General features: G+C 50.7%; 1 long non-coding RNA gene across 1 annotated transcript; it reads right to left on the bottom strand.

The window, feature by feature from the left end:
- Positions 1 to 1,499: 1,499 nt before the first annotated feature.
- On the bottom strand, positions 1,500 to 6,157 carry LOC130253074 (uncharacterized). The gene is made up of 5 exons (XR_008840507.1): positions 5,957 to 6,157; positions 5,162 to 5,294; positions 4,687 to 5,052; positions 4,454 to 4,589; positions 1,500 to 3,854 (listed from the first exon to the last, which is right to left on the bottom strand). It is a non-coding gene; the product is annotated as an uncharacterized LOC130253074 (long non-coding RNA).
- Between the last annotated feature and the right edge of the window lie 2,316 nt (positions 6,158 to 8,473).

Here is an 8,473-nt window from a genome sequence, read left to right as displayed (position 1 = left end):
CGCGCTGTGCCCACAAGGCGGCAGCACTGCCATTGCCGGCTCGGGGCTGGCAGCAGTACCGCGCTGTGCCCACAAGGCGGCAGCACTGCCATTGCCGGCTCGGGGGCAGCTGCAGTACCGCGCTGTATCCACAAGGCGGCAGCACTGCCATTGCCGGCTCGGGGCTGGCTGCAGTACCGCGCTGTGCCCACAAGGCTGCAGCACTGCCATTGCCGCCTCGGGGCTGGCTGCAGTACCGCGCTGTGCCCACAAGGCGGCAGCACTGCCACTGCCGGCTCTGGGCTGGCTGCAGTACCGCGCTGTGCCCACAAGGCGGCAGCACTGCGCCGAGCTCAGCCCGGGCCTGCGGCGCTTTGGGGACAGAGAGAGAAGCGAAGGCAAAAAGGAACGAGTCCCATCCCTTCAAAAAATCCTCCTAAAAGAATGCCCCCAAAACACCCCGACCAAAACTAAAAGCAAATAATAAAAAAACCCCTTTAAATAAAAATCTATTAATATTTAATTTATATTCACATTCACAATCTATACACATTTTATATTTTCAATTAAGGTTGCATTATAACATATATACAATGTTATTTTTATTATTTAGTGTACACATAATATTTATATTGTTAAAATTCATTTCTATTTTATGCATATATCTTTATATATTACATATATGTATGTTTCAAATTTTATTTAAAAGCCCCACCTTTACCCAAATACAAACAAAAACCCCCTTTATTTTAAACTATATTTAAGTGTTTCTATTTATATTTTTCATTTTTATGTCTGCAATCAATGTATCTATATTATAAATATATTATACCAGAAGTATATATTATTTATATCCTACATTTATATTGATCTATATATTTATGTATTTACTTACATATATTCATGTATGCACAAATACTTCTACTTTTATGTCTTTATAAACTTATTGTATATTTGTGTATTTATTTTGCTTGTATTAATTATAAAAAAACCTGCCTTTACCAAATAAAACAAAAAAAACCATTTATTTTAAACTATATTATTTGCGTATTTCTAATCTCATATATATAATTTATATTCATACACTATATATTTGCATTATTTATATATTTAATATAAAGTTGTTACTTCTATTTGTATATATTTTATATTTATATAAATATATTTTTATTTTTCTATTATTTTTATTTTATATTTAGATTATCTATTAAAAAACCCTTCTCTAACCAAATAAAACATTTATTTAAGCTGTAGTTAGGTATTTTTTATATTTATATTTTCCTGCCTTCTACACCCAGCCCTCCCTGTGAATGTTCTGGCACTCTTGGGTCCCTCTGGGGGACGGCACCCGGCACCACCCCCCCATTCCCCACTCAGCTGCTCCTTCACCGCAGCGTGGCTCCCTCTCCTCGGGACCTTGGGGTGCCCCAAAGGACACGGGAGCCCCCGAGTCTCCACCCCCTGTCCCCCTCAGCCTTTTTTCCTCACCCCCAAAGAAGGCACACAACAACTACAACTGCCTCGGGCAGGAGCACGGCACTTTATTCGAACCCTTCCCACGGTCCATCCCCCCAAAAAGGGACTCTGCTCACGCAAGGAAGTGGGGGACAGCCCCCAGAAGGGCTGAAGTTCCTTCTCAGCCCCGCAGACACAGGCAACAAGGGGCAGAAGAGGGAGCGCCAGCAGAGAGGACACAGCAAGAAAACTAAGATCAAGGCGCAGGATGAAATGGAAAAAAAACCAAAAAACACCTGGGATGGTGAATGGGCCGCACACAGAGAGGGATTAAAAAAGAACAGGGACAGCAAATGGGACACACCCATGGGAACCACCGGCACGGGGAGCTCCACAGAGCCACACAGAATAAAACAGGAACACGAGCGAGGCACGGAGAAGGACGCAGAATGAAACACGGTGCCAAACACGCATCAAGGACTGAGGGATGCAAAGAGGGAAACAAGAACCCGCAGAGGAATCGACCGCGGCACGTGCCAGGGCGGGCAAACGCGGCCAAGGAGCAGCACAGGGACGGAGACAGAGAGGCACGGCCAGCAGGACAGAGGCTCACCAAGAGAGGGGACGGTCAGGGAGGAGCACTGGGCAGCAGGTGCACACAGGTACAGGCAAAGGGACAGTGACAGGGACAAAGAAACACAGTCACGGTGCAGGACAGAGGGACAAGGAGAGGAAGAAAGGAGAAATAAAGATGCAGGCAGCAAGTGAGACAGAGGCAAAAAGTAGGACAGAACAGGGAGAGGGATTGAGTAAGAGATATTACATAAATATTGAGTATTCATTTCAAAAAAGAAAAAGAAGAACAAGAGAGAGTGAAGCAGTGAAAGGGAATGGGATGGGGAGCACACAGGCCAAGAAAGGAACACAAAAGACACAGCGGACAGAGAGGAGAGAAGGGGTGGAAAATTGAATATAAAGCAGGAAGAGGAACAGCAGCAGACCCAGGAGTATTTATTACAGAGTGTGGCTGGTGAATGTGTCAGGAAAGCACCAGCTCCGACAGAACGGGGCACGGGCACGGCTCGGCCTGGGACTCATCGATTCACATCTGTCTCATAAAGGCCGTGATAAAACATGAGGTGAAAGCTGAATGGATGATGTGCTGCAGCTTGGGTCCTGCTCAGCCCTCATCCCAGCCCGTGCTGCCAGTGAACACACTGATGCTCTTCTCAGCTTGTTTTTATATATCCAAATTCCTTCTTCGAGTTTCTTCAAGCTAGGGAAAAGATAGGTGGGAAAAAAAAAAACAAACCCCAACACACACACAAAAAAAAACAAAAAAACAAAAAAACAAACCCACAGAACAAAACAAAAAACCTAACAAAACACAAATAACAATCCAAAACAGATCCACAGCACCTTCAGCACCTTTTTGCATAACAAACTTGTACAATTATAACTTTTAAATTCTCTTCTTTGTATCTGAAGTTCCCCATACTCCCTAAAGCAGAGTAACAAACCAGGCATCAGTAAAGAAGGTGTCTGGGTTAAAAGAAAGACACTGGGCCTCCTGCCAACAAAACTATTTAGTGTTCACCTCTGCTACATCCAGCTGTAGCTAATTGCATAGTTATGGTAATAGTGCCACAGGAATTTGGAAGGAATTATGCTATTCAGAGCTAATACAAAAGATGCACTCTAAAAATGAGTGCAACAGGAAAATGGAATGCTATTAAAATGATAAAATACTTGAACCTCGGGGGGGGGGGAAAAAAAAAATCTTTGTATTTTGCATGCACATTTCCATCTAAGAAAAGCATATGCTGGTTACAATAGGCTTCTTCATAGCCTAATAGCAAACATGAAGTTTGCCTAACTCCATTTGAATCAGGGATATAAAAGCAGATCAAGCAAGTGACAAATGAGAGAGCTATTCCTAGACTGCAGCAGACACCAATAATGAATTATGAGCAGGCTCCAGCCTCAGCCTGGCATGGCTGGATTTTTCCTTGGACCTACCTCAATTAAACGAGTTTGGAGCTTTTGATGCCTGCAAGTTGGTGTTCTCCTCACTGGGGCAATTGGAAATAATTTCAGTATCATTAGAAAATTTTAGAAAAATCCAGCTAAAAGTTTCACCTCTGTCCCCTCTAAGTTATCCCAGTTTTCCCCAGCTAGGAGCTGCACAGAAGTGAGGCAGGGGAAATCACATCAGGGAACAGCTGTAGAGTTAAAGGCAGAAAGAAAAGACTTACCAGCAAAGGGCAGGAAAGGGGAAAGGTTTCAGAAAAGATTTCTGTGGTCTAATTAATGATCATTTCTGATTCCCCTGAGAGAAGAACACAAACTCACAGCCAGTCAGGCCTCACAGTCCCCTGCAGTGAGAGCTCAGCGCACATCCACAGAGGCAAGTCCAGCACCTGAAAGAAAAAAAAAAAAAAAAAAAAAAAAAAAAAGAACCAGAAGAAAATGGTGACAGGGCAGCACAAAGATTGTTCTCTGTGCAGCGCCCAGACTCGGGGCCCACTGTCAGCTTTCTAGTTCCCGTGAATTATCCCACAGCCCCCAATTCCCTGCTCAGTTCCTGCTGCCATAACCTCACAGTGCCTCACGGAGGGTGGATATTCCCGTGCAGAGCTGCCCCTTGAACGCCAGCTGTGCCAGGAACGGGCAGAGCGTCCAAGGAAGCTCAGCAGCATCGGGACAGGCATCTGTTCCAAAGAATTGGCTATTTAAAGCCCTCATCCCCCAGCCCCACCCATGTCCCTGGGGGGCAGCTGACAGAGCTGCCCGGAGTCCAGCTGATTTAGCCCCCCTGAGCCGGGGCTCCAGGTGATATTTTCAAGCAGGAGAAGGCAGGGCCAGGGGCACTCCCGTCCCATGCCAAGGCAGCTCCCCGTGCCCACGGGAGGACATCTCTCCCTGCAGCAGCTCAGCTCCTTTCAGAGCCTCTGCAAGTTCTTTTCCCTCAGCAAAGGGTGCACATCCCTGCCTCCAGCACACCTCCAGTGGGACCCACCTGGGAAAGCTTTCCATCCCTTCTGCACTTCCAGCTGGCTCCCTGGAAACTCCCACCTTCGTCCAAACAAAACTTCATCCCACCTGAACCTTTGATTTGAAGGCATCTCTGCAGGCTGTCGGTTGGCATTTAATAGCTGTGAGGGAAGACTGCCTTGGCTTTAGTGCTGCTGCTGCTGAACGAGGCCTCAGGCAGGAAGGGAAGGGAAGACAATTGGGGTGGACAGGACATACCTGGCAGCTGCCTGGGAGCTCTGGGAGGCTGGAACCAGGAATTGCTGTCTGAGCCCCTCTGCATGCAGCCCGTGCCACCATCACCAGGACACGCCAGCTGCTCCTTGGGCTGCTTTTGGGCTGTCAGTGGCCTGTATCCAGGCTGAAGCGTCTCCAGGAGCCTGCTCAGAGCAGCCCCTGGCCCGGGAGCCACGGGCAGCCCTTGAGCCGTGTCCGTGCCAGCGCCGGCCGGGCACCCAGCGCCCATCCCGAGCCGTGCGCTCGGCACGGGCAGGACGCTGCAGGCACAGCCCTTGCCTGAAGGCCCAAGGACAAGAGGTGCTGGATGCCTTTCGGGGACTCCTGGCCTCCTCCTGCCCCTCGCAGCTGGGACACACAGAAACACCAAGGAGTATTGCTGGCAGTGAGTGGGAGGCACTGAGGCCTCTGTGCAGCTTGCTGGAGCCAAGGATTCCCATCCTTGGGAGTTTCATACCTGTGATGCAGAGGGCTCAGTCAGTCGGAGCACAGCCCAGGTAGCACCAAGGTTGTAAGTTCAATTCTCCCACGGGCCGTGTCCTCGAGAGTCGGATTTCAGGAACCCTCTCAATCCCAGTATATCCTGTGTCCTGGAAGCAAAGAGGAAAAGCCGCAGCCGAGTTTTAAAAAAAGAGGCTTTGCCATTGCAGAGCTTCTTGGAGTTGCAAAGCAAGGGAGAGGGGAAGCATCCCATCTGGCAGGTGAATGAGAAACAGCCCGAGCAGAACCGTGCCCGGCCCCGCCGAGCGGCTCGTCCCGCGCCCCAGCCCCGCTCGTTCCGCAGGGGTGCGCGGGCAGCAGCCCCGGGGCTGTGCGCGCACGGGAACGGGGAGCCGGGCGCTGCTCCGCGCTCAGGGCTACGGGGCCTCTGCGGGACGGGGGCACCGGGAGCGCCGGGATTTGGGGCTCCCAGGGCTGGCACGGCGCTCCCCGCGCCCCGGCCGGGTCCAGCCGCGATGCAGCGTCTACACGGGGAGATCCCGCCGCCGTTCTTCCGGGCGCGGTTACCGGCAGAGCCCCGGCTCCCCGCGGCCACAGCGGGACCGTGTCCAGAGTGCCGCGGCCGCCGGAGCGGAATGGGAGCGGCAGCGCCGGGCTCAGCCCCAGCGCCCGTCCGGGGCGGCTGCTGCTGCTGCCTGCGGCGATCCCGATCCCGGCCCCGCTACCCGCACCCTGCCTGCCCGGGGAGAGGCGGCACCGCCTGGAACCCCCAGCCAATACCGCCAAAACCTAGACCCGACCCTGGTCCTACCTGAGCGCCCCAGGATTCGCGCAGAACCGGGAGCTGTCCCTGGCACAGCGCTCCGACGAGGATCCCGCCGCATCCCAGCACGAGTGTTCCCGAATGGAACGGGCCGGGAGCGGATCGGCCGCATAGAAATAGGCCCCGGCCCGCGCAGCCGCACTGGGGCCCCGCGCACCTGAGTCGGGCCCGGCCCCGCCCCTCAATCCCCGCCCGCTCCCTCCCCGGCGCCTCGTCCTGCCCGGGCTGGGGCGGGGCCATCGCTCGTGGCCCGCCCCCTCTCCCGGGGCCGTTCCCTGTTCCGGGTCCCCTCGGAGCCGGCACTGCCCAGCATTCCTCACCGGGGCTGGGGGTTCCAGCACAGCCCCCAGGGCATCCCGCTGCTTCCTCAAGCCCCCTTCAGCGGGATCAGTTTTTGGAGAGAGATACCCAAACCCAGCAGAGCTGGCTTTAACGGATCCGGGGGAATATCCCCTCTCCCCATCTCACCCAATTGCCGCTGCCAAAAGCCAGCCTGAGGATCAGCTCCCTATCCCCTCAATCTCTGCAAGGAATCGGATTTCTCAATCCGGCAGGGCAGCAATGCTGTTCTCCTCGCCGGAGATCCGGATTGCAGCGGCGTCCCCGCCGGCGCTGCCCGGATGGAGCGGGGAGCGGGGGGTGTGTGTGAATAGAGGGGAGGGTGACGCCGAGTTCGGGCTGCGAGCGTGGGAAGGGCGGCAGTGCTGCCGCCTTGTGGACACAGCGCGGTACTGCAGCCACCCCCGAGCCGGCGCCCTGGCAGTGCTGCCGCCTTGTGGGCACAGCGCGGTGCTGCACCCTGCCCTTGTCAAGATGTCGGAAGCCACCGCGTGCCGGGACCCTGCCATGTGGGACTGCGGCCACGCTCCCACTAGTCAGGATGATTTTTGTTTCACTAATCAGGATGAACATACCTGTGATGCAAGCTGGAGCCTTTGTGCATCTGTACTCAGTTCAGTTTGCTCCCTATGACGCAGGCAAGAGACTGTCATTCTTCAGTTATCACAATTTGTTTACACCAAACCCTGAAAAATCTCTGGTGCTGTATGATGGTGATACAAACCAAAAGGCTGACTGCAAATTCGCATGCAGGTGAGACACACACTTTTTAGAGTTGGTGCTGGTCTGCTTGCCAATAACTTTGGTTTAAAATAAAGTTGAGCCTGTTAATAATGCTAGACCAGGGATCAGGAGAATTTGATGTCATTACCAGTTCCAATATTAGCCCAAGAAGTAAACCTATAGAAGTCATTTTAAACCTTGGTACTCTCTTTCTAGTCCATTTTAAGCTTTTGCCACTTTCTGGAGTTGTGCACAATTGCATCTGTGACATATGTCGATGTCCTCAAGACGCTTTAATATGGGTTGGGAAGTCTGCTTTCCCTTCCTACCTGAATAATCCCCCAAACCAACTGCTGGGTATAACTCACAGCTCAAGAATCCAGTCCTGTGGATTGCATAGTGTTCCTGGAGTTGCACAGAGGGATATCTGTGCATGGAGTTCAGGTCCTCCATCCCAATATATCAAATGTTCAAGTGACAGAACTACTGAGCCTCAGAGTTCACATTACCAGCCCGAATCTCTCGGACGGCTCTGGAAGCTCGGGGACTATAAGAGTTGGTTGGGTTCTCTGCTGCTGGTTGAGATTTGGTGCATTGACCAACCTCTAGTGCAATTCAAGAAACTATGACCTTCTCTCAGTTCAATTCCAATTTCAGCTAAACACCCAATGCATCATTCAGATGCCACCCTTGAGTACTCAACATTTGGTAGAGTGCAATTAGTTCCCAATGTTTGGTGACACCCTGAATATCCCATACAGGAAAGTGAAACATTCCATGTAAGTATCTGACATTAAGCTGTCACAATCTGTTACAGTTACTGAACTCTGTACTAAATATAATGCGTGGTACTATGCCAGTGTGGGTGGACAACATAATCAGGATCCTCATAGGTACCTAAATCTGTAAGCAACCTACATACTGTGCCGCATGAAAGGACATATTCTGGTTGATGATGACAAGAGCCTCTCTTCTAAAAGCACTTTCAAAAATCATAATTGGAATTTTTAACCCATGAATTCTCTTTCCATCAGTGACTCCTTCTCCCACAGCACAGATTTTCTATTTGATGTACAATCTACCACCTGATCTTTCACCACCTGACATGTACAGCACAGTTGTATTTGAAAGAATCAGGACTGGGGGAGGAAAAATCAGGCTTTTCATGCATAGTACTTTCAGAAAATTTTTTTTTAGTAAATGAAACAAGCTTGATTTTGTATATCTGCATATGTGCAGGTAAAGGGACTTATCTATAAGGCTGCTTTTGTGATTTGAGCAGGGTACCTTATTCACTCCAATGTCACAGCTCAAAAACAGGCTGAAGGACAAATACTCCAGTGACTGATCTTAATTTTCAAGGTATAAGGCTTCAGTCCTTTGATCCCTTTTCCCCATTCCCTACTCCCACTATTTAGAAATTAGATTGCAGCATTCTTAATT

Source organism: Oenanthe melanoleuca, chromosome 4A, assembly GCF_029582105.1.
Source record: "Oenanthe melanoleuca isolate GR-GAL-2019-014 chromosome 4A, OMel1.0, whole genome shotgun sequence".
Classification (NCBI taxonomy): Eukaryota; Metazoa; Chordata; class Aves; order Passeriformes; family Muscicapidae; genus Oenanthe; species Oenanthe melanoleuca.
This window is presented reverse-complemented; position numbering and strand designations above follow the sequence as displayed.